The sequence below is a fragment of the Natrix helvetica genome, assembly GCF_964273705.1.
Source record: "Natrix helvetica genome assembly, chromosome: W".
Taxonomy (NCBI): Eukaryota; Metazoa; Chordata; class Lepidosauria; order Squamata; family Natricidae; genus Natrix; species Natrix helvetica.
In genome coordinates, this window is record NC_138555.1 from 49,763,517 (window position 1) to 49,787,125 (window position 23,609).

Here is a 23,609-nt window from a genome sequence, read left to right on the forward strand (position 1 = left end):
TAACTTTGGCAGATCTGACTTTTCCAAATACTGTAATATTCCTTCCTTTGTATGGTCTCGGTTTTCTCTATATAATTGTTCATAGAACTCTTGGGTAATCCTTTTCTTTTCCTCTAGTTGGTAGCAGATCTCGCCTTTTTCATCTTGTAGTTTATTGATCCAATTATCTTGCTTTTGCTTCCTCAACCTATAGGATAGCCACCGCCCCGGTTTATTTGCATTCTCAAAGAAGTTTTGTTTTGCTTTTTTTATAGATTGTGCCAATTTTGCTTTTTCAAATATAGCCAATTCATGTTTAATCAGTTCCATATTTCCTTTTATACTTCTGTTCTGCAGTTTCTTTTGCAGTTCACTCTCTAAATTTCTATACCTTTCTTTCAGCTCTCTTATTTTTAGATTCTCAGTTTTTTTCTTCCTGGCTGTGGCTGATATTGTGACCCCTCTTATAAATGCCTTAGTTGTATCCCATAAGTTTTGTATGGATGTATCTCCTGGCCCGTTTTCTTTGAAGAAGAATCTTAATTCTTGGTTAACTCTTTTAATATATTCCTGGTTTTTTAGGATTGATCTATTGAGTAACCAACGATAACTGCCCTTTTGTTTTTTCCAAATAATCCTCATGGGATTGTGGTCAGCCCATAGATTGGGTTCTATATCTATCTCCTTCACTTCTGAAATTAACTCCATCGGCAGCCAGACCATATCTATCCTTGACCAGGATTCGTGTCTATTCGAGTAGAAGGTATATTGCTTTCCCTCTGGACATCTTTCTCGCCATACATCATACAGATTAAGTTCTTCAACCATTTGGAAGAATGACCTTGGCAAAGTTTTCCTGGCTCCTTTTCTCTTGTTTCCACTTTTATAGTCCCGTTTCGGGTCAACTATAGCATTGAAGTCACCCAGTAAACAAACATTTTCATTTCCCATCTCTCGAATAATGCTATGTAGTCTATGATAGAAATTTTCCTGGCCTTCATTAGGTGCATATATTACAACCAGTGACACCTTTTTTTGGTTTAACATTATTTCTACGATTAGTATTCTCCCTTCCTCATCATGATAAATTAGTTTAGTCTGGATTGTGTCTTTGACATATAATGCTATTCCTCTTTTCTTTTGGTCAGCTAGTGCCGCGTAGAGTTTACCCACTCTAGGACATTCTAAGATCTGGATCTGTCTTTTAGTCATATGGACCTCTTGCATTGCAATTATATCGTAGTTCAAATGTTTTAATTTATTAAATATTGTTTTCCTCTTCTGGGGTAAGTTTAGACCATTAATATTCAATGATAGAATCTTGATTTCTCCCGACATACGTCTATGTGTATTTGGGTTGTGTGCTTCTTGTTGCCCTTATTTCTCTCACTTCATTTGGTTCTTCCCCTTTTTCGTCTAGAACGACTTCTTTCTCCTTTCGTGTCTCCACTGGTTCCTTTTCTCTTCTTATCTGCACCCTGGGTCCTTGCCTCCTTGCTCCCGCCTGTTCTCCTTCGTCTTTTTCATCCTCCTGCCCAACAAGAGTATTGTAAAAATCTTCCGCTTGTTCCATCGTGTCTATTCTAAATCTTCTATCTCTCCAAGTTACCAGTAGGCCCTCCGGCATCAGCCATCTAAAGTTAATTTCAAATTTGTTCAGGACAGATGTTAAAAATTGATAGGGCCTTCTTAATTCTCTAATTCTCCTCGGTACCTGTTTTAGAACTGTTAGTTGTCATTGGTTATAAATTATCGGGTAGTCTCTTGTTCTATTCAGCACCTCGTCACGTATTGATTTTTTTCCAAACTTTACATGAACTTCTCTTGGTAAATTATTCTTTTTTGCGTAGTTTGTCTGTATTCTATACGTCTTGTCGATCTCACTTGCCATCTCATCCTTTTCTATTCCCAAAGCCTTTGCCATTAGGTCTGCCATCGTGTCTGGTAAATCCTCGCCTTTTTCTTCCTTTACGCACCCCATTTTGAGGTGCAACACATCCTTGATTCGAGGTGGCACAGGAGACAACTCCAGTACTTAATCAAGTGGAAGGGATGTCAGAGGCATCTTGGGTAAAGAGTGGAAATATCTAGGCTGATCGACTTATAGAAAGATTCCATGAAAAAAATCCAAACATGCCTGGGGGGAGGACGTAGCCTTGAATCCTATACTTGTACTCAAATTGTTTTTTCTCGCACAGATTGCTTTTGAAAAGTGAGGGGAGCCGGATGTCAACTTCCGTGTTGACATTCCATGCATACCGTCGGTGGAGCTGGATTACAGTAGCTGGTTTGAGATGTGTGTATTTATTGGTTAATGTGATTTATGACACAGAGTGAGGGGAGGAAAGGAAGAGGGGCAAAGTTCAGAAGCAGATAGACAAAGCAAAAGAAATGTCTGTGAATAAGAATTGCCTATTGAAGCTGTTAATAAATCACTAGTTTCTGTATAAGAGACATTGGCTCTTATGTGTTCGTTATGGCATCGTTGGGAACCTTTACAGCAGATATAATTTGACTCTAAGTGACTCATATAAAAAACAACATAGTAAATTATTGGAATACTCCAAAATTGGGAAACTATATTTTTCATCAACACAGCAAAAGAAAAGAGGGGTAGCCTTATATATTAAGGAAACTATACATTCTAAATAAATCTATACAGATGGTGAAGAATTTTAATAGTGGAGATAGTAGTGAATGAAAAAAAGATACTATTTTTTAAGAAAGTTTTTATTTTTAGACGGACATAGACAAACAAAACATAAAACATAAAGCCATCTTCAATTACATACAGTGTGTCCATTGGTTACAAGGTTTTTGTGCATCCTTTCCATAGTCATCACTTACAATTTATATTAAATCACATATTATCAAATCAAATATATTTATATACATTATTATCATTGTACCTCATTTATTTGACTATCACTATTATGCCTTCATTTTAAACAAGATATTCTAGGTATTGGATTCATTTATGTTATGACAATTCATTCCATCATCTTAAATCTATCCAATAATAATATATCTTTGTGTTATATTCTGTATCATTCTAGTATTCTTGCATTTACAACATTCTCTAACATCTTTCATTTCCATGTTTTTTTATCTAACCACTGATAAAATAGATCCCATATCTTATAAAATTGTTTATCTTCCTGTTCTCTAATTTCAAATGTCAATTTACTCATTTCAGCACATTCCATTATTTTGTGAATAACTTCCTCCTGCATTGGTATTTTCTCATTTTTCCAATTTTTAGCAAATACAATTCCAGCTGCTGTTAACACATTTACAATCAAATATTTCAATTCTCTATTGTATGTTTCTGGTATAATTCCGAATAAAAAGATCTCTGTTTTAAAGTCTATATGTTTTTGTATCTTTTTTTCCAACCAAGTGTGGATTTTAGTCCAATGTTTTTTAGCTTCTATGCACGTCCACCACATATGGTAATATGAACCCGGTATCTGATGACATTTCCAACACTCTTCCGATTTATTCTTGAACATTTTTGCTATTCTCGTCGGGTATAAGTGCCACCTGTAAAACATCTTATACAAATTTTCTTTATATGCTGTTGATATTGTCTTTTTATAATTTTGAGACCACAATTTCTGCCAATTCTCTAAATCAATCCCACGTCCAAAATTTTTAAAATGGCAGAAGAAATCTCCATGCAGCATGTATGGAGGGAAATGAACCCAGGGAAAAATCAATATACATGTTATTCAAATAGGCACAAGTCATGGTCCAGAATTGACATGATTTGGAGCACACCTGAATTAAGAACCAACATGCAAGAGATAGAAATAGAAACCAATTTATTGGCCAATCATAACTCTATAAAAGTAAAATGGAAAGGAAAAAAGAAAAGGTGGAGATGGATACTGTTGTTTGTTGTTGTTGTTTTATTGGATTTATATGCCGCCCTTCTCCCAAAGGACTCAGGGCGGCGTACAACATTAAAAAATACACATCCTGAAAGTTAAAAAGAAATTAAATACATATCCAAAAAACAAACCCAATTTATAATTGGGGCACAATACATTTTAAAAATGAGATAAAATTAACAGGCCAGGCCGGCTTGCTGGAAAAGCCAACTTTTTAGGGCGTGTCAGAAGGACCGGAGGTCAGGGATTATGCGAAGCTCCGGGGGCAGCTCATTCCAGAGGGAAGGTGCTCCCACAGAGAAGGATCTCCCCCTGGGGGTCACCAGCCGACACTGTCTGGCTGACAGCACCCTGAGGAGGCCAACTCTGTGGGATCGTACTGGACGGTGGGAGGCTACTGGTGGCAGTAGGTGGTCTCGCAGGTACCCTGGGCCTAAGCCATGGAGCGCTTTAAAGGTCATAATTAATACCTTGAATCGCACCCGGAAAACAACCGGCAACCAGTGCAGGCCGCCTAAAATGGGTGTAACATGGGAGCACCTAGGTACCCCCATGATAACCCGCGCAGCCGCATTCTGGACCAGCTGAAGCCTCCGGCTGCTCTTCAAGAGCAAGCCCCATGTAGAGAGGGTTGCAGTAGTCCAGGCGAGAAAGGATGAGGGCATGAGTGAGCCAGATTGTGAGCCTTCTCTGAGAGGGCTAAAATTTCTCCCCCTATCATCAAAGATGGAACAAGATGCACAAATCGGGATGACGGAAACCACAGCCACTCAGTCTTGGAGGGATTGAGCTTGAGCCTGTTCCTCCCCATCCAGATCCGCACAGCCTCCAGGCATCGGGACATCACGTCGAGGGCATCGTTTGGGTGGTTTGGGGTAGAGATGAAAAGTTGGGTATCATCAGCATATTGATGATACCGTATCCTAAAACCACGGATGATCTCGCCCAGCGGTTTCATATATATGTTGAACAGGAAGGGTGAGAGAACCGACCCCGGGGCACCCCACAAGTGACGCGCCTGGGGGTCGATCTCTGCCCTCCAGTCAACACAAACTGTGACCGATCCGACAGGTAGGAGGAGAACCACCGTAAAACTGTGCCCCCCACTCCCAACCCCCCGAGTCGTCGCAGTAGGATACCATGGTCGATGGTATCGAAAGCCGCCGAGAGGTCTAATAAGACCAGGACAGAGAAGCAGCCCCTGTCCCGGGCCCGCCAGAGATCATCGACCAACGCAACCAATGCCTTCTCCGTGCTGTACCCGGGCCTGAAACCCGACTGAAACGGATCCAGGTAGACAGCTTCATCTAGGTACTGGGGAAGCTGATGTGCTACCACACTCTCGACAACCTTTGCTACAAAGCGAAGGTTGGAGACCGGACGATAGTTGGCTAAAGAAGCTGGGTCCAGGGAAGGCTTCTTAAGGAGGGGCCTCACTACCGCCTCCTTCAAGGCGGTGGGAAAGAACCCCTCTCTCAATGAAGCATTGGTAATCGCCTGGAGCCAGCCTCGTGTCACCTCCCGGGAAGCCGAAACTAACCAAGAGGGACACGGGTCCAGCACACAAGTGGCAGCACTGAGTCTCCCCATAATCCTGTCCATGCCTTCGGGGGTCACAGGGTCAAACTCATCCCAGATTGTCTCCTCAAGATTCATCCCCGTAGGCTCGCCCAAATCTACCCAATTAGAGTCCAAGCCTGTCCGGATCTGAGCGATTTTATTTTGCAGATACTGAACAAATTCTTCAGCCCTACCCTGCAAGGGGTCTTCCCCAGTTCCCTGGTTAAGTAAGGAGTGGGTCACCCTAAACAGGGCGGCTGGGCGGTTATCTGCGGACGCGATAAGAGCAGAAAAATGTTGCCGCTTTGCCGCTTCTATCGTCACTAAGTAGGATTTAATATGAATTCTTACTAGTGTTCGATCAGATTCGGACCGGCTGGCCCTCCAGCCACTCTCTAGGCATCTTTTCCGGCGTTTCATCTCCCGGAGCTCCTCGGTAAACCAGGGAGCCACCCGGGATCGACACCAGGTCAGAGGCTGCAAAGGCACAATGCGATCCAAGGCCCCAGCGGCCGCCCTATCCCAGGCTTCCACTACGGCTTCGGTCGAGTTGTGAGCAAGGGATTCAGGAAAAGTCCCAAGCTCCATCAGGAACCTTTCGGGGTCCATCAGGTGCCTGGGGCGGAACCATCTAGTCGGTTCCGCCTCCCTGCGGCAAGGGGTAGCGGTATGGAAGTCAAGCCTGATGAGGAAATGATCAGACCATGACAAGGGTTGAATAGAAATATCCCCTAAATCTAGATCATTCATCCATTACCCAGAGACAAAACTCAGGTCGCGCGTGTGTCCCTCATTATGGGTGGGGTCTTGAATTAACTGAGTTAGGTCCATAGCTGTCATGGAAGCCATGAACTCCCGAGCTGACTCGGATGTCTCACCAATGGAAGGCATATTGAAATCCCCCAGGACCATAAGACTGGGGAAATCAACCGCCAATCCAGCTAACACATTCAGCAGCTCCGGCAGGGCCGATGAAACGTAGCAGGGAGACAGGTACGTAACAAAAAGGCCCACCTGAGCTCCAAGGCCCCACTTCACAAAGAGGGACTCACACCCGCCTATCTGAGGCACAGTGACCTCCTGAGGTCTGAGACTTTCCCTAATAACCACTGCCACCCCCCCCCCCCGCCCCTGCCCTGGGCTCTTGGCTGGTGAAACGCCCGGAAGCCTGGTGGGCATAGTTCGCTAAGGGGCACACACCCCTCATGGCCCAACCAGGTCTCCGTAATGCATGCCAGGTCCGCTCTACCCTCTTGTATGAGGTCGTAAATGAGGGGAGCCTTATGTACCATGGACCTGGCGTTAAGCGACACCAGCCGGAGACCAGGGTCCTGTAATCCCGGGCACCCGGGGGTGCGAGAAGGGCGATGAGGGTCAGAACACGCGATCGCTCTTAAACAGCAAACCCGCGTCCTCCGAACATCATTTGGCCCTCGACCCCCACCATATCTGCCTCTCCCACAAACAGTAGTGATGGTGAACCCCACAATGGAATGGCTTAATGTCTCCCCCGGAATCCCAACCCTTCCTAACCCTCCCAACCCGCGCCCATTAGTTAGCTCTGACCTGTGGCCTGGCAGACTCCCCCCCAAGCCTGTCTGAGTCATCCGAATCAAACCCCCCTCCCCCCCTTAAAATTTGGTTTAAAAGCCCCTGTAAAAAACCCTTAAGAAGTCTCTTCTTCGCATGCCACCTCTCGGGATCCCAAGATCCGTCATTAAGGAAGCGTCTTGATAGGTCAGAAGGCCATCCCCGGGAAAGGGGGAGTTCCCGGAGGGAATAAAGTTCTGTCACAGTATAGCATAGAGGAGAGTGTGGCATCAACCAAACGGGATGACATCATGGGGAGATGGAACGAGGAGATGACAGGTCCACGGGGGGGGGGGGAGCCAACAGTGTTCAAGGGGGTAGCAGGAAGCTTATGTCCATCATAAAAAAAGTCAATGTTGGGGACAATATGTAAGGGTAACGGCCAGCTGTCCAAAATCGCAGCAGATGCTAGCTTGCGAGGTGGTGAAGCGGCCAGTGATGGCAGCAACGAGGACAGCGGCGGCATCGGCGGCTGCTCCAACTCCGACTCAAACAGCTAAGCTCCGCCCACGTCAGCCGCACTCACATCCATCGCCAGGGCCGCACTCCGTTGACCCAGTCCATAATATCCCAGGAGGGGGGGCCAAATGGCCAAATGGCACAGTACGGTGGCACAGGCAATGGCAGTAATACCAGGGGGGGCACAACGAAGGACCCCCCCCACTCCAACCGCGCCCACGCCAGCTCCCGAAGCCATCTTCCGCTGGCGTTAGTATCCATGCCAGCTGCCTCAGCCACTCCCCGCTGATCTAATTTATCATGTTTATAAGCAAGGAGGAGGGGGGGGAGCAACCAGGATAACACCACGGCGTGGGGAGCGGCAGCTGTAGAGACCCCAGACTGGGCGTCCCGCCGCCACCTCCGCCCATACCCACGCCGGCTGCAGAGACCCCAGGCCGGGCGTCCCACCGCAGCTGCTGACCACACCCACGCCAGCAGCCGCCGACGCTCTCCATTCTCCTTTCACCAAATCAATCTATATTAAAGAAAAAGAGTTTATGCAAACAATAGTAAAAGAAATGGAATTTTTAAAAGAGAAAACAAAGAAGATACTTCATTGCAAAACCTATGGAATAAAACTAAAGTGTGAAGTTTCCAAGAGTTGGCCTAATTAATTTACGAGCCCCGAGACCAAGTTCAAAAAACCCCATTCATTTATTAGGACTAACATCTTGGCACAGACTGTTATGTTGCCTGCATTTATGAAAAAAAATTGTGGGTAGGCAACTGGCAGGAATAGTCAACACCTCAGAAGACACGCTCAGAATCCAAAAAGATCTTGACAGACTTGAAAAATAGGCCCCATCCAACAAAAAGAAATTTAATGTGGAGAAAAGCAAGGTTTTACACTTAGGCAGGAAAAACCAAAGGTTTTACAGATTAGGTGAAACCTGGCTCAAAAACAGTAACTATGAGAGGGACCTTGGAGTCCTAGTGGACAATCACTTAAATATGAGCCAGCAGTTTGCAGCAGCAGCCAAAAAAGCGAATACAATCCTTGGTTGTATAAACAGAGGCATAGAATCAAAATCACATGAAGTATTAGTACCACTTTATAAAGCCTTAGTAAGACCACACCTGGAATACTGCATCCAGTTTTGGTCACCACATTACAAAAAAGATATTGAAAGCTTGAAAAAATTGCAAAGAAGAGCAACTAAGATGATTAAAGGCCTGGAGACTAAAACATATGAAGAATGGTTGCAGGAATTGGGTTTTTGCTATGTTAGGGTGTGGATTCCGCCCTGAATTAAGGAGGTGTGAACCTTGGCATCCCTTGTAGCATACTTTTGAAATAAGCAAAAATGAACCTGAAGCAAGATCTAATAAAAACATTTTTAATATAAAAGAAAATAAAAATACAAAACTTGCTAACTGAATTAATTACATCTTGGCAAAGCTACGTGCCTGCCTCCTTCGGCAGGTGAACAGAAGATCAGAAGAGAAAGTTAAGAAGGAATGTGAAGGAGCATGCGCACTAAATCAATTGCAGATAAGAACTGTGACCTGCGCAGTAAATCTTCAGCGCAGCTAGCAAACCAATTAACTCAGTGACACCCCTTCTTTTGCTAGTTGGGCTGATGTCAGGTAAATCATCAAATAAGGCACATCTTCTTTCGCAGATACTCATGTTGAGCTGCTGGAAGTGGTTTGTTGAGCATGTCAGCAATTTGATCATGTGTAGATACATATTGCAATTTAACAAAAACTTGCTTAACTAATTGCTTTGTGTTTTGATAACGAATGTCAATGTGTCTGGACCTAGAACCTGTGAAATGTGACTCAGAAATATAAACCACTGATTCATTATCTTCCATCACGGTGATTGGTCGAATCGGACGTGTCCAGATATCTGCGATCAAAGCATCAAACCATGTTAGAGAATTGCATGCATCTGAAATACAAGCATATTCAGCTTCAATAGATGAACAAGAAACAAAATTCTGTTTTCTCACTTGCCAGTAAACAGGACATCCATTCAGGAACATCATGTCACCTGAAGTACTTTTGCGTGATTTCTTATCACTTGCCCAATCAGAATCTGCATAACAACATAATTCTGCATAATCAGTATGTGTTAGTTCTAGCAATAACTTCATGTGTTTAGTGTGTTTCAGGTATTTTCAATAACTTCTTAACGCATGTCCAATGAAATTGTTTTGCCTTACCTACGTGTCGTGATAAGAGATTAACACTAAGTGCAATGTCGGTTCTGGTCCAACTACTAATGTATAACAGTGACCCAATGACTGAACGATATAGTGTTTGATCTTCGAACTCAGGACTTGGTTCATGTGTTAAGTTGTGAAAATCTGTTTGCATGGGTGTCTTTATTGTGTTAGCATCTTTCATGTTGCAATGATGCAGAATGTGATCAATTTTCTCCTCTTGTGAAAGACTAAACCCCTTCTGTGTTTTGTCAATCTGAACACCTAAGTAAGTGCTAATATGACCTAAAGATTTCAATGTGAAGTATCTCTGCAAACTTTTAGCAAAAATCTCACTCATTTTCTTATTTGGACCAATATAAACAATATCATCAACATAAACAAGAATTATCTCATATGCATTGTTAGATCTTTTTGTGAACACGCATTCATCAGTTTTGGACTTAATAAAGCCCATTGAATTTAGTTTCTCAGTAAGACATAAGTACCACATTAAACGTGACTGTTTCAGACCATAAAGACTTTTGTTCAGGAACCAGGTATCCCCTTCTTGCTATCGGAATCCTGGAGGTCCTCTCACGTAGATCTCTTCATCTAGGTCAGCATGTAGATAAGCCGTGTCCACATCAAACTGGAAAACTTCTAAACCAAGAATAGTTGCAGTGGTTAAAGCAATTTTTACACTCTCAGTTCTGACTGTTGGTGAGTAAGTGTTTGTGTAGTCCTCAGGATAACATTGAGCGAAACCCTGAGCTACAAGTCTGGCTTTGTACAATGACTCACCATTCGGTTTCTTCTTGATTCTGTAGACCCATCGAGTGCCAATGACTTTTTTGTTTGCTGGAGGTTTGGCAGGTGTAAACACATTAAGTTTCTTTAAACTGTCCATTTCATCCTGCATTGCTTCATACCATTTCTCTTGCTCTGAATCAGGAAGCTGCTTGATTTGTGTGAATGTATCAGGAGGAAGTGTAACATTGCAAATCAAAGGCAAGGGTGTTTTTGTCAGTTGCCACGAATATCGTTGTGGAGGGATTCCTTTTGTGACCCTCTTGGAACGTCTCAGAACAACAGTCCATTCTTCTTCTGCTTCTTCGTCCTCGTCCTCACTTTCATCGCTAGCATCAGCATCTGTGGCTTGCGAAGACGGAACATCAGGTTGTGAAGAACTGGTAGAATGAATATGTGCCTGTGAATCTTGGTCATCAGGCTGCGTGGCATCTGCAACATCATCTCTAGGAAAATAAACTCCAGGATCGTTGGAATGAATCCTGGACCAGTCAATATCTTCCTCAAAATTAGCAGATTGTGAAATCACAATTGCATGTTTAGGGTCAATAAATTTGCTCCATTTTGAATTATCATCAATACCCATAAATCTCAGTCTCTTTGCTGCTGGACCTCCTTTTCTACTTTGAGCTAAGGGAATGTTCACCATAGCGTATGAACCAAAAATGTGGAGGTTCTTGAGATCGGGTTTGTAGCCATACATCATGTAGAAAGGAGTTTGATTTATTACACTGCTCCAAGTACGGTTGACAATGTAATTTGTATATTTGATAGCTTCACCCCAGTATATGTTACTGAGATTGGCATCTTCTAGGAGACAACACATAATGGTTTGTAGAACCCCTTGTCTTCGTTCTGCGACTCCGTTATGAGCCGGTGTGTATGTAGCGGATGTCTGATGAAGAATTCCATTCTTACGCATCCAGTCCTGGAAATGCTGAGACATGAATTTGGCACCACGGTCACTGTGGATTCTGGCGATGCGAACTTGATATTGGGTAGAAACAAATGCTGCAAAGTCTTTAAAGATCTGAAAGGTCTCAGATTTCTCTTTCATAGGATATACAAATCCATATCTAGAATGATTATCAAGAATTGTTAGAAAATACTTTTTACCACCAATTGTTGGTGGAAAAGGACCTACTATGTCAGTGGGTACCAAATCAAAAATGCGTGTTGACAGGTGTGTAGCGTGTTTGGGAATGGCTGCTGCTTTGGATTTAGCTTTCCTGCAAACTGCACAATCCAAAAACACTTTACACCCCTTTAGATCCAAACCTTTTGCGAACTCCGGCATTTTCCTAAGAACACGGAAACTGGCGTGGCCCAATCTTCTATGCCACTTGTGGATACACCTGGAATGCAAAGGTTTACCAGTTAGTGAATTTTCAACATTAACAGTTTCATGAGGAACCTCAGGCTTGCTCTGAGCAACCTGCTTCCTTATTTTCTGTTTGTTGGCTTTAGGAGCCTTTGGAGTAGCAACAGGATCTCTCTCTGAAGCAACTCTCTCTGGGCCTGTGCTCTCCCTTTTTGGAGTTTGCATACTTGCCTGTGCTTGCGGTTTAGGCTTTGGCTTTAAGTAATAAACACCACCAATTAACATGGTTTCAGCAACAATATCTCCATCTTTAACTATGTAACTTGCTTTCTCGAGGTGGTGAACCTGGAACTTGAACACTCTAGACAAGTGACACTGACTAAGCAAATTACTGGTTGCTGAAGGTATGTAATAAACATCAGGGATGAATGTATCGAGCTCTTCAACGTAAACAGTTCCTTTTCCCATGACCTTACAAGGATGATTGGAGAAGGAGTACAGTTCCCGAAGATCAGATTCAGGCTCGTGCATCTCTGTGTAAAGTTCCTTTCTGTAAGTGTTGTGTAAAGCTGCGCCACTGTCCAAAGTCCACAAAAGCCGTCTGTCGTACTCTGGATCAGGTTGTGGATCGTTGGTTAAGGCCAATGTGGCGAGTGGAGCTTGTGGATCACGCCTTGGACCACGACGACCTTGTCTTCCGCCTCTGCCTCTGTGACTGGAGCTGGAACTCGTTGGGGACAATCATGTCATGTCCCATACGGTTACAGATGTAGCATCTTGGCATCCTTGGAGCGTAGACTCTTCCTCGGAAGGGACGTCTAGCTGGAGCTCTCGACGCTGGTGGCCCTCGTAAATGCGGTGTGGCTAACATAAGTGATCCTTCTTCAATTAAAAGTCTGCAAACATTTTCTACTGTGCGTTGAGCAATAGGCACATGATTAATCTTTGCAATGGCATCTTTCCATTCATAATTCAATGAGTTAATGATAATGCTGATCATTTGAACATCATCAATAAAATGGCCTCTTTCTCTCAATTCTTTTCTCATTCCTTTCAGTTTGGTCAAATGTCCACCAATTTGTTCACCAGGTTTCAATTTCGAACCATGGAACTCAGACATGAGCAAACATGAAGATTCAATTGAAATAGGCCTGTAGCAATCTTCCAAATGGGCCCAAATTTGTTGGGCTGTTGCATTAGGCGAAAAAATAACCTGCAGTTCAGTTTCCATGGACATTAATAATGTTGTGCAAGCCTTAGTGTCTAAGTCTCTTTTTGCAGGAGTCTATGGCTGGGCAGGAGGATTAAACACCATACAATGGGTACCTTCTCTGCGAAGCAAAATTGAAATCTCACTGACCCAGGCTTTATAATTCTGTCCTGACATCTTTAACTTTGACTCACTAGTCAATGGAGGAGCAAAAAATACTTGTTGAGGGATGTGCATTTGAAAAGCTTGCTGCTGTTGCACCTGTGGTTGCTGTAATCTAACCTGTCGTTGTTGTGTTACAGCTGGAGCTGGTGTTTGGGCAGCAAAATTAACATGGCTTGCTTGGGTGGCAGGTATCTGCCTTTGCTGTATTAAGTATTGTTGTGTTTCATCTGAGAAGGCACGTGCACCATCAATGGGTGCTGAAGATTGGGCCTGTGGATACACATTTTGCCTTGCAGCCTGAATATCTGAGTAATCTAGTGACATGTATGAAAGAGTTTGCTGCATTGATTTGAATTGCTCTGGAATTCTGGCTTGCATGTCAGCCCTTTTTAGTAAATTATTTCTGCCAGGAGATGGCGCTGCAGTTACATCTTTTGGCTGTAATATTTCTGCCTGCGTGGCATGGGCCATTGGAGAACAAAAGAAATCACGTGACAATTGTGACATGTGCACATCTCTCTGTTCTGATTTGCCTGACACAATATCCTCCAGGGGGTGTGTCTTAGGCTTTGGAGAAGAAGGCAAGATGGCGTTTTCAGAAATTTGAAAGAGAGGAAAACCCCTCTTATTTGCCTCTAGTGCGGCGTAATCTATTTTGGCCTGAAGAAGCTGGTGTTCAAAAAAATTCTATGTGGTTACGATAGCTTTCCATAGCTTGCTCAGAGGTGTGGAGAGAATCATACATTTCTCCTTGTGTGTGGGAGTGAATTTGCTGCGGCGGCAAGAGCTTTGGCCTTGCACCCAGCATTTCAAAATATCTAAGATTTCGGGAGCATGCGGGTAGGGGTGGTGGGGTAGCGGTTATTGTAAAGGAGGGTCTTGAGCCAAGAGAGTCCACTGTGCTACAGATAACCGGTTGTGAGTCCCTATGTGTGAAGTGGGGCCCAGGGAGACAGTTGGGCTTCCTGATTGTATACCTGGCTCCTCGCTATGCATCAGCGGCCCTGCCCGAGCTCCACGAGGTGATCTCCGAGATGGCAGTTGAGACCCCCAGGCTGTTAGTCATGGGGGACTTTAACTTGCCATCGGTAGGGGAAACTTCTGAGGTGGCTCGGGAGTTCATGGCTTCCATGACAGCCATGGACCTGACCCAGGTAATTCGGGGCCCCACACACGAGGGAGGTCACACACTGGACCTTATTTTTGTATCTGGCCAGTGGAGGAGTGATCTGGGAGTAGGGGATTTAGTTGTCACGCCCCTGTCATGGTCAGATCACTCACTTCTCCGGCTCGACTTTCCAACCGCTGCTCCCCATCGCGGGGAGGCGGAACCGGAATGCTCTAGATGGTTCTGCCCCAGGCGCTTGATGGAACCTGATAGGTTCCAGACGGAGCTTGGGCCATTCCCTGTAGCCCTGACCCACACCCGGACGGAGGACCTAGTGGCCGCATGGAACAGTGCGGCCGCTGGTGCCTTGGACCGGGTTGCGCCTTTGTGGCCTCTCTTGCGGCATTGAATCACCCAGGCCCCTTGGTTTACCGAGGAGCTGGGGGTGATGAAGCGTCGCAAGAGACGCCTAGAGAGCAGATGGAGATCGTCACGCTCCGAATCTGACCGAGCACAGGTAAGAGCCTATTTACGGACTTACCTTGTGGCATTAAGAGTGGCCAAACGACAATATTGTGCCACTCTTATTGCGTCCGCAGATAACCGCCCTGCCGCCCTGTTTAGGATAACCCGCTCCCTCCTTTCTCAGAGGCCGCGGGAAGCACCCTTGCAGGGTAGAGCAGAGGAGTTTGGGGAATATCTGCAGGACAAAATTGCTCAGATTCGCAGCGAATGGGTCTCCGCTAGCGGTCTAGAAGAGACGTCGGAGGCGGGTCTTGAGGCTCCATTCTGGGAGGAGTTTGACTCTGTTACTTCCGACGATATGGACGGGTTACGTGGACGACTGCGAGCCACCACATGTTTACTGGACCCGTGTCCCTCCTGGCTTGTACTGGCATCCTGGGAGGTCACACGAGGTTGGCTCCAGGAATTAGTGAACGCTTCACTGAGGGAGGGGTCCTTACCGGCCGTCTTGAAAGAGGCGGTGGTGAGGCCCCTACTCAAAAAGCCTTCCCTGGACCCAGCTAATTTAGTTAATTACCGTCCCGTCTCCAACCTTCCCTTTTTGGCGAAGGTTGTAGAGAGTGTGGTGGCGCAACAGTTCCCACGGCACCTGGAGGAAATTGATTATCTGGATCCGCGCCAGTCCGGCTTCCGGCCCGGTCACAGCACGGAGACGGCATTGGTCGCGTTGGTGGATGATCTCTGGAGGGCCAGAGATGGGGGCTGTTCATCCATCCTGGTCCTGTTAGATCTCTCGGCGGCTTTTGATACCATCGACCATGGTATCCTATTGCGTCACCTGGAGGGGTTGGGGGTGAGGGGCACCGTTCTGCAGTGGTTCTCCTCCTGCCTCTCTGGTCGAACACAATGTGTGTTGACAAGGGGGCAGAGGTCGAGCCCGAGGCCGCTCACTTGTGGGGTGCCACAGGGGTCGGTCCTCTCGCCTCTCCTGTTCAACACATACATGAAGCCACTGGGCGAGATCATCCGTGGGTTCGGGGTAGATTACCATCTGTACTCTGACGATACGCAGCTGTACATCTCTACCCCGGACCACCCCAACGATGCCGTCGAAGTGATGTCCCGATGTTTGGAAGCCGTTCGGATCTGGATGGGAAGTAACAGACTCAAACTCAACCCGTCCAAGACGGAGTGGCTGTGGCTACCGGCACCCCGGTTCAACCAGTTATGTCCATCACTGGCCATTGGGGGCGAACTGCTGGCCCCCGTGGATCGGGTACGCAATTTGGGTGTCCTCCTGGATGCCCGGCTGTCAATGGATGACCATGTGACAGCCGTGGCAAGGGGGGCATTCCACCAGGTTCGCCTGGTGCGCCAATTGCGTCCCCTATTGGACCGGAACACCCTATGTACAGTCACTCATGCGCTTGTGACGTCTCAACTAGACTACTGTAATGCTCTCTATATGGGGCTCCTTTTGAGATGCACCCGAAGGCTGCAGTTGGTTCAGAATGCGGCCGCGCGGACAATTGTGGGAGCTACTCCATACTCCCACATAACACCTTTGCTGCGCGGGCTGCACTGGCTACCTGTGGCTTTTCGGGTGTGTTTCAAGGTGTTGGTTATCATCTTTAAAGCGCTCCATGGCACAGGACCTAGTTATTTGCGGGACGTATCCTGCCCCATACATCCCTTCGGCCGATTCGCTCTCACAGAGAGGGACTCCTCCGGGTGCCGTCCACTAGGCAATGCCAGCGGGCGACGCCCAGGAGTAGGGCCTTCTCTGTGATGGGCCCGACCCTTTGGAATGACCTCCCCCCAGATATCAGGACTATCACCGACCTCCGCTCCTTCCGTAAGAAACTAAAGACCCACCTGTTCAATCTAGCCGGCCTGGCCTAATTCCTAATTCCCAATTTTAGTTCCTCAAGCCTGCATTTTTTAAAATTTTCTAGGGGTATACTTTTAGTTGTTTTTTAATTTAATTTTTAATTTTTACTTTTTGTACAGTTTTATGAGGTTTAATTCGTTTTTAAATGTATGGGATATTAGTCTTTTGTATTCATTTTAATGACACACCTGTACACCGCCCCGAGTCCCTTCGGGGAGAGGGGGCGGTCTAGAAATATTGAAAAATAAAAATAAAATAAAAAATAATCAGAAAGGAGATATTCTACTGACCTCAGTTGTAGATTTTCATCTCCTGGAGCAGTCCCATCTTGTTGAGATCTTTCTCCCACAGCTGATTTTTCATCCAGCCCGGTTGCGTCCAGAGTTATAAATCTTTGTAAAATGTTTTTTATTTCTTCATCGGAGAGAGCAGAAATGTCTGAACGTCTTGAAGAGAAATCTTTCTATTTCTTTTTTTTCTTAGGCATCTTAGAAAATGATTTCAATGTTCCTCAGTCGTTAAATCATCCTGTCTAATTAGCCTATACGCTTATCTTTAAAGTAACTAACAAGGAAAAGCCATAAATTGACCATGCTCTGCTACCATCTGTTAGGGTGTGAATTCCGCCCTGAATTAAGGAGGTGTGAATCTTGGCATCCCTTGTAGCATACTTTTGAAATAAGCGAAAATAAACCCGAAGCAAGATCTAATAAAAACATTTTTAATATAAAAGAAAATAAAAATACAAAACTTGCTAACTGAATTAATTACATCTTGGCAAAGCTATGTGCCTGCCTCCTTCGGCAGGCGAACGAAAGATCAGAAGAGAATGTTAAGAAGGAATGTGAAGGAGCATGCGCACTAAATCACTTGCAGATAAGAACTGTGACCTGCGCAGTACATCTTCAGCGCAGCTAGCAAACCAATTAACGCAGTGACATGCTAGTCTACAGAAAAGTAGGACTAGGGGTGACTTGATAGCAGTATTCCAGTATTTGAGAGGCTGCCACAAAGGGGGGGGGGTATTTTCCAATGCACCAGCGGGCAGGACAAGAAACAATGGATGGAAACTAATCAAGAAGAGAAGCAACCTGGAATTCAGGAGTAACTTCCTAACAGTGTGAACAATTAATCAGTGTGTTGGAAATAATTCCTTACAAAAATAATTTTATTATCAAAAATAAAATAAAATAAAATAAAATAAAAGGTAGTTTGCAAAGTGCAGTGAGCTTGAGCAAGACTTCAACAGGAAGTTCTAGGCCCAAAGAACACACACCAAAATTCAAAAGTAAGAGTTTTTATACCCAATCCCTAACACGACGCCCCATTCCCTCCCCTTTGGTCCCATTGGATAGGTCCTCAGGGGTTACAAATAATCCGAGGCACCTATTAAGAATACATTAACCCTCTTTCCGCCCCTTCCTGCCTACCTGCAGTTTTGGCATACCTAATCCCCATTAGATTTTAGTTTTGAATTTAATTGTTCCCTACAAATCCACCCTTTCTATTCTTTATTCATTTCCAAAAATAAAACTTATTAAAAGGGTTCAAACTTTCCCTAATCTCTTCAGCATTTTCATATTTCATAATTGCAATGTGTTCAGTTTCCTCTGTTAGCATCATCATTTGCTTATCTCTATTAGTTACACTTATCATTCATTTCACAGTGTTGTGTACAATACTTCTTATTACAGGAATTAAACATGATAGGCACATCAGTCCGAGGAATATCATGCCTACCATAAATAGGGTCTGTTTCCAATTTCTGAAGATTCCCCCTAAAAATCCTTCATCATCCAAGATTCCAGTCCAAGTTTGTACAGGGACATGGGCAATCTTTCTCATCCGGTCTGTTATCTGTCTGATTATTTCTCCAGTATCGTCAATCTCTAAGCAACAATTTGTTAAATTAAATTTGCCAGACACTCCTTCTTTTGCTAACAAATAATCTAGGGCTAATCAATTCTGGTACATCGCTGTTCTCATTTTCGTATTCATTTCAGCTACTAGGTCTAGGGCCAATGCAGTTTCATTAGTTATGATTTCCACCACAGCTTGCAGCCTAATTATCCTATTTAACATATATATTGGAGTACAGTACCCATACGTTCCAAGAATATAATGGCTTATACATTTAACATTGGAAAAGAATACAAAAGTAACCTTTTAACATTTTATAAAAGAGTAACTTAATATCATTTCCTTCAATCCTCATGTCAACTCCCTGTGTTGTCATGGGAGACAGGGAGGGGTAGTACATTCCACACATACTGTAGAGTCGGATCTCAGATTACTGCAGCTGGCTTGGGAGGAGTGCATCTTACAGGGGAATGTGATCTATGACACAGACTGAGGGGAGGGGAGGAACAGGAGTAAAGTTCAGCTATAATTCAAATAAGGCTCAGATCTGACTGCACAGGCTTAACTGCAAACAAATCTTGCCTAATGAAGCTGCTAATAAATCACTGGTTTTTGTATTAAAACATTGGCTCGATTATTATGATTCAATTAGGGCATCGTTAGGAAATTTGACATCTCACTTTTTCTCTTCTTAGTAACTTACTCTTTTATACCTGCAATTTTTTTATACCTACAATAATTCATAATGTCCTAACTTCTCCTTAGATTCATATGGAAGCATGTTTTTACATTCAGAGTTCTCCATCCCCTGCTTCCCCACTTTCATTATTAGCATAGTCTCTTTCCATTTGTGATTGATGTAGTTATTAAGGTCTTACTTCTCATAGTCCTTTTTATTAACATTTGTATGAGAGGAATCAAGTATGGTAAAAACACGATAGCTAGGAATCCTAATATTGCAAATCTTACTAAATCTTTCCAGTTTGAAAACCACCCACCAAACCAATCATTTACCCCATTTAAAGTTAGCCCTTTCCAGGTTTGGACCAGAACATGGGCTAGCTTTATCATTCGGTCTTTAATTTCCTTTACTACTTTCCCACTCTCATCTATTTCAATACAACAATTACTCAAATTAAATTTTCCACACACACCTCCTTCTTTAGCTAGTAAATAATCTAAAAATAATCTTTTCTGCATAATATAAGTCCGAGACTTTACACTCTCCTTAGCTAAATGTTTTAAAGTACTTACCATGTCATTAGTTAATACTTCAAGCACTGCTTGTAATCAAATTACCCTTTTTAAAATGTAGATTGGCTCTCTGGCACCTAAGGTACGATCTTCTGCCCATGTGGCAGGTCCATAATAATTGATTACCTTCTTTGGAGTCCATTCATCATCTTTCCACTCTCCGATCTGTATATCACTTGGTTGTATAGATCTTTTTTCTCGATTTCTGCTTGATAAATCTTCATGTACAGTTAATCCCAGCAGTTGTTTTGTTGCAGAAAATGACAGGCTTTAGACTTCTCAGGATACAGGAAAAGTTTATTTGGCAGCCAGGTTCAGAAACGTTAGCCCATGGCTAACATTGCAAATTCTGAACAATCTTTATTATTGATGCACACATTCTTATACATTCTCAAAGACAGTGTAACACGGAAACACTTTACTCATTTCTTATTGGTTACCTTGAGGAAAAAGCCTTAAGCACTAGATTGTTAATACCTGTCTCTGCCCTGGGTGTTCCGTTTCTATTTTGGATCTCTAATTTTTAAAGATCCAGATGTATGGAGACTTTCATTAAAACATCGTTTGCATCTGGGTGGGGCTCTTGATTCATCTGATGGTGGCCAGAATCTGAGGCCCTATTCAAAGGCACTCCAAACCTTGGTACAATGTCTTTTAGTACACACAAAACCAAGAGATCTCTAAATCTCACTTTCTGGGAAAATTGTGGGGACATCTATTTGCCACACAGCACCTGGGAGCCCTGTAGAAGGACTTCCAAAGGAAGTTTCCATCCTGTCTTTGGGTTGTTTTGTCACAACAGAGACAGGCTGCAGCAACCTGATTAACAACAGCATGTGTGCCTCTAACTACGGATCCCCGCAACAACCTCCTCAACAATTCTTCCAGCAGGTCCCCTTGCCTCCCACTCTAGCTAAGAGCCTTGGCGAGAAAAAAATGTGTTTCCTCTTGCCTTTTGAAGTTCCTTCTCCTCTGAGGTTTTGAGCCCTAATTAATCTACGCTTTGTATGCTCATTACACGAGTTCAGAGATGCCTTTCCTGGCCCCCCTTTTTTCCCTAATGTCATCTGCAGAGTGACCAATGAAGATACAATACAATACAATAGCAGAGTTGGAAGGGACTTTGGAGGTCTTCTAGTCCAACCGCCTGCCCAGGCAGGAAACCCTATACCGTTTCAGACAAATGACTATCCAACATCTTCTTAAAGACTTCCAGTGTTGGGGCATTCACAACTTCTGGAGGCAAGCCATTCCACTGATTAATTGTTCTAACTGTCAGGAAGATTCTCCTCAGTTCTAAGTTGCTTCTCTCTTTGATTAGTTTCCACCCATTGCTTCTTGTTCTACCCTCAGGTGCCTTGAAAAATAGTTGACTCCCTCTTCTTTGTTGCTCTTTTCTGCACTCTTTCTAGAGTCTCCACATCTTTTCTACATTGTGGTGACCAAAACCGAATATAATATTTCAAGTGTGGCCTTACCAAGGCCTTATAAAGTGGTATTAACACTTCACGTGATCTTGATTCTATCCCTCTGTTGTGCAGCCTAGAAATGTGTTGGCTTTTTTGGCAGCTGCTGCACACTGCTGGCTCATATTTAAATGGTTGTCCACTAGGACTCCAAGATTCCTTTCACAGTTACTACTGTTGAGCAAGGTACCACCTATACTGTACCTGTGCATTTCATTTTTGTTGCCTAAATGTAGAATCTTACTCTTTTCACCATTGAATTTCATTTTATTAGATAGTGCCCAATGTTCAGGTTTGTCAAGATCCTTCTGTATCTTTAGCCTATCTTCTGGAGATCATATTGACCATTCTCTTATTTTTTTCAACCTCAGGATCTAATGTGGTATATTGCCTAAAGGTTTGATAAATGCATTCTAGGAATTCCCCTGGATTTTCATCCTGTTTCTGTTGAATTTAATAGACCTTCCCTAAATTCTTAACTTTTGTTTGAATCCTAACAAAACTAAGGTCCAATAGTTTTGCAGCTGAATTTACTAGGTTCCTAATCTGGTTCCTTCAGTAACCATGTCCAGTCTGGATTTTTTTTTTACATGATCCTTCTGCAAAGGCTTATTCATGGTTACCTGTACCAGACTTCTTTTCTCTGTGGTTAATAAAATTTCCATCAGACTTTTTATGTCAGCCCAAGCAGACTGGTGAGTTCAGAAAAATGGATGCAAAAAGGACATGCATCTCATCTGGATTTTCTCTATAAGCAGGAATTTGATTTTTCCAATTACATAAATCAGCCATTGAGAATGGAGCATATATCCACACCTTACGTAGCTCCCCCTCAGCTTCTGGCAATAAAATTCCCTTAGGGGCAATCTGAGTTTTTATCTCAACTGCTCCCTTGGACCAGGTTTGTGGTCCACTTGATCTATCCCTTAGATAACCTTTTTGGTTTTCTTTCTCCTGGCCCCACCTAATGGGACCGTTTGTTCTTTCTTTTTAACAAGACAAAAAAACACTTAAACACATCATCAAGGACAACCATGCAAGTTAAAACAGACAGGAACTAAATGTTTCGTTGAGACTTCACTAAAACTCTCTCAAAGCTTTTTTTTTCCTCCTCAACATGCATTGGAGAGGCGTTCGAGGAACGCTCCCCACCTTCCCATGTTCTATTTCTAAGACACTGTCACCGACCTGGGGTGCCGGAATACCACAGTCGCCTTCAGGAACTGCGATGACTTAACCACCCACACAAACCTAGAGCCTCATTAGGATACGCCGGTTCCATTTGGAAGGGACGCTATCCCGGGCTCAGGGGGGTGATCGGGGCCCCTCTTCCACTCCTAACCGAGTGGGTCTACAATTCTTTTGATACTTGCCTGCAGGCGTCTTCTTTCTCAGCCGGCATAAATTTTATTAACTTGTCCTGATCCTGGTCAGATTCTTGGATCGGTGGTGTCCTCCGGATGCCCAAGAGCGGTCATCGGCCCCCTTCCAGAGAAAGATCTCTGTGGCGCCTGAAGAAGGGCGAGATGGCCTCGATGGGGCACCGGTCGGTCCGTTCCGTCCTCAGCGAAATATCGCTCTAAGTCCTGCTGCCACGGTCACCAGAATTGTTGCAGAAAATGACAGGCTTTAGACTTCTCAGGATACAGGAAAAGTTTATTTGGCAGCCAGGTTCAGAAACGTTAGCCCATGGCTAACATTGCAAATTCTGAACAATCTTTATTATTGATGCATGCATTCTTATACATTCTCAAAGACAGTGTAACACGGAAACACTTTACTCATTTCTTATTGGTTACCTTGAGGAAAAAGCCTTATAAGGAGATGGGGGTCTTACTTCTCCTTTTGTTACAGGTATGGACTACGTGCCATTAACAAACTTTAATTGAACCTTGTGGTTTTGGACTTTTGACATAGGGACATTTGCTGGAACATGTTGTGGTTGAAGGCTGATGACATTTCCCTGTCCCTTTAAGCAAGCTTCTAACTGTCCCTTTTATGCCACGTCTTCATTCTTATATTTTAATCCATATTTTATCCTACTTTAGTTTTTGTTCAATGGGGAAGAGGAAAACGTTTGGCTTAATGAATCCCAATATACAAGATCCATTCCATCCCTTAGGTAAGTATCCATAGGCATACTTTGCACACATTCAATACATACCTTCCAGGGCGACCCCTTCCAGGGTATCACTTTCAGGATCTTTCAGATAAGCCATTTCAGTTATTTGACCTAGTGTTTCCTCTTCTTTCATAGTTCCACTTCCTCCCCACCAACTGTTGTTATTCCGTACAGTTAGGCAAATCATGTCTCCTACTGCTACCTTTCTGTTTCCTTCTTCTTTCTCTCGTAGCACACTCTCCTTACTAAATTTGTTGTCAAAGCCCA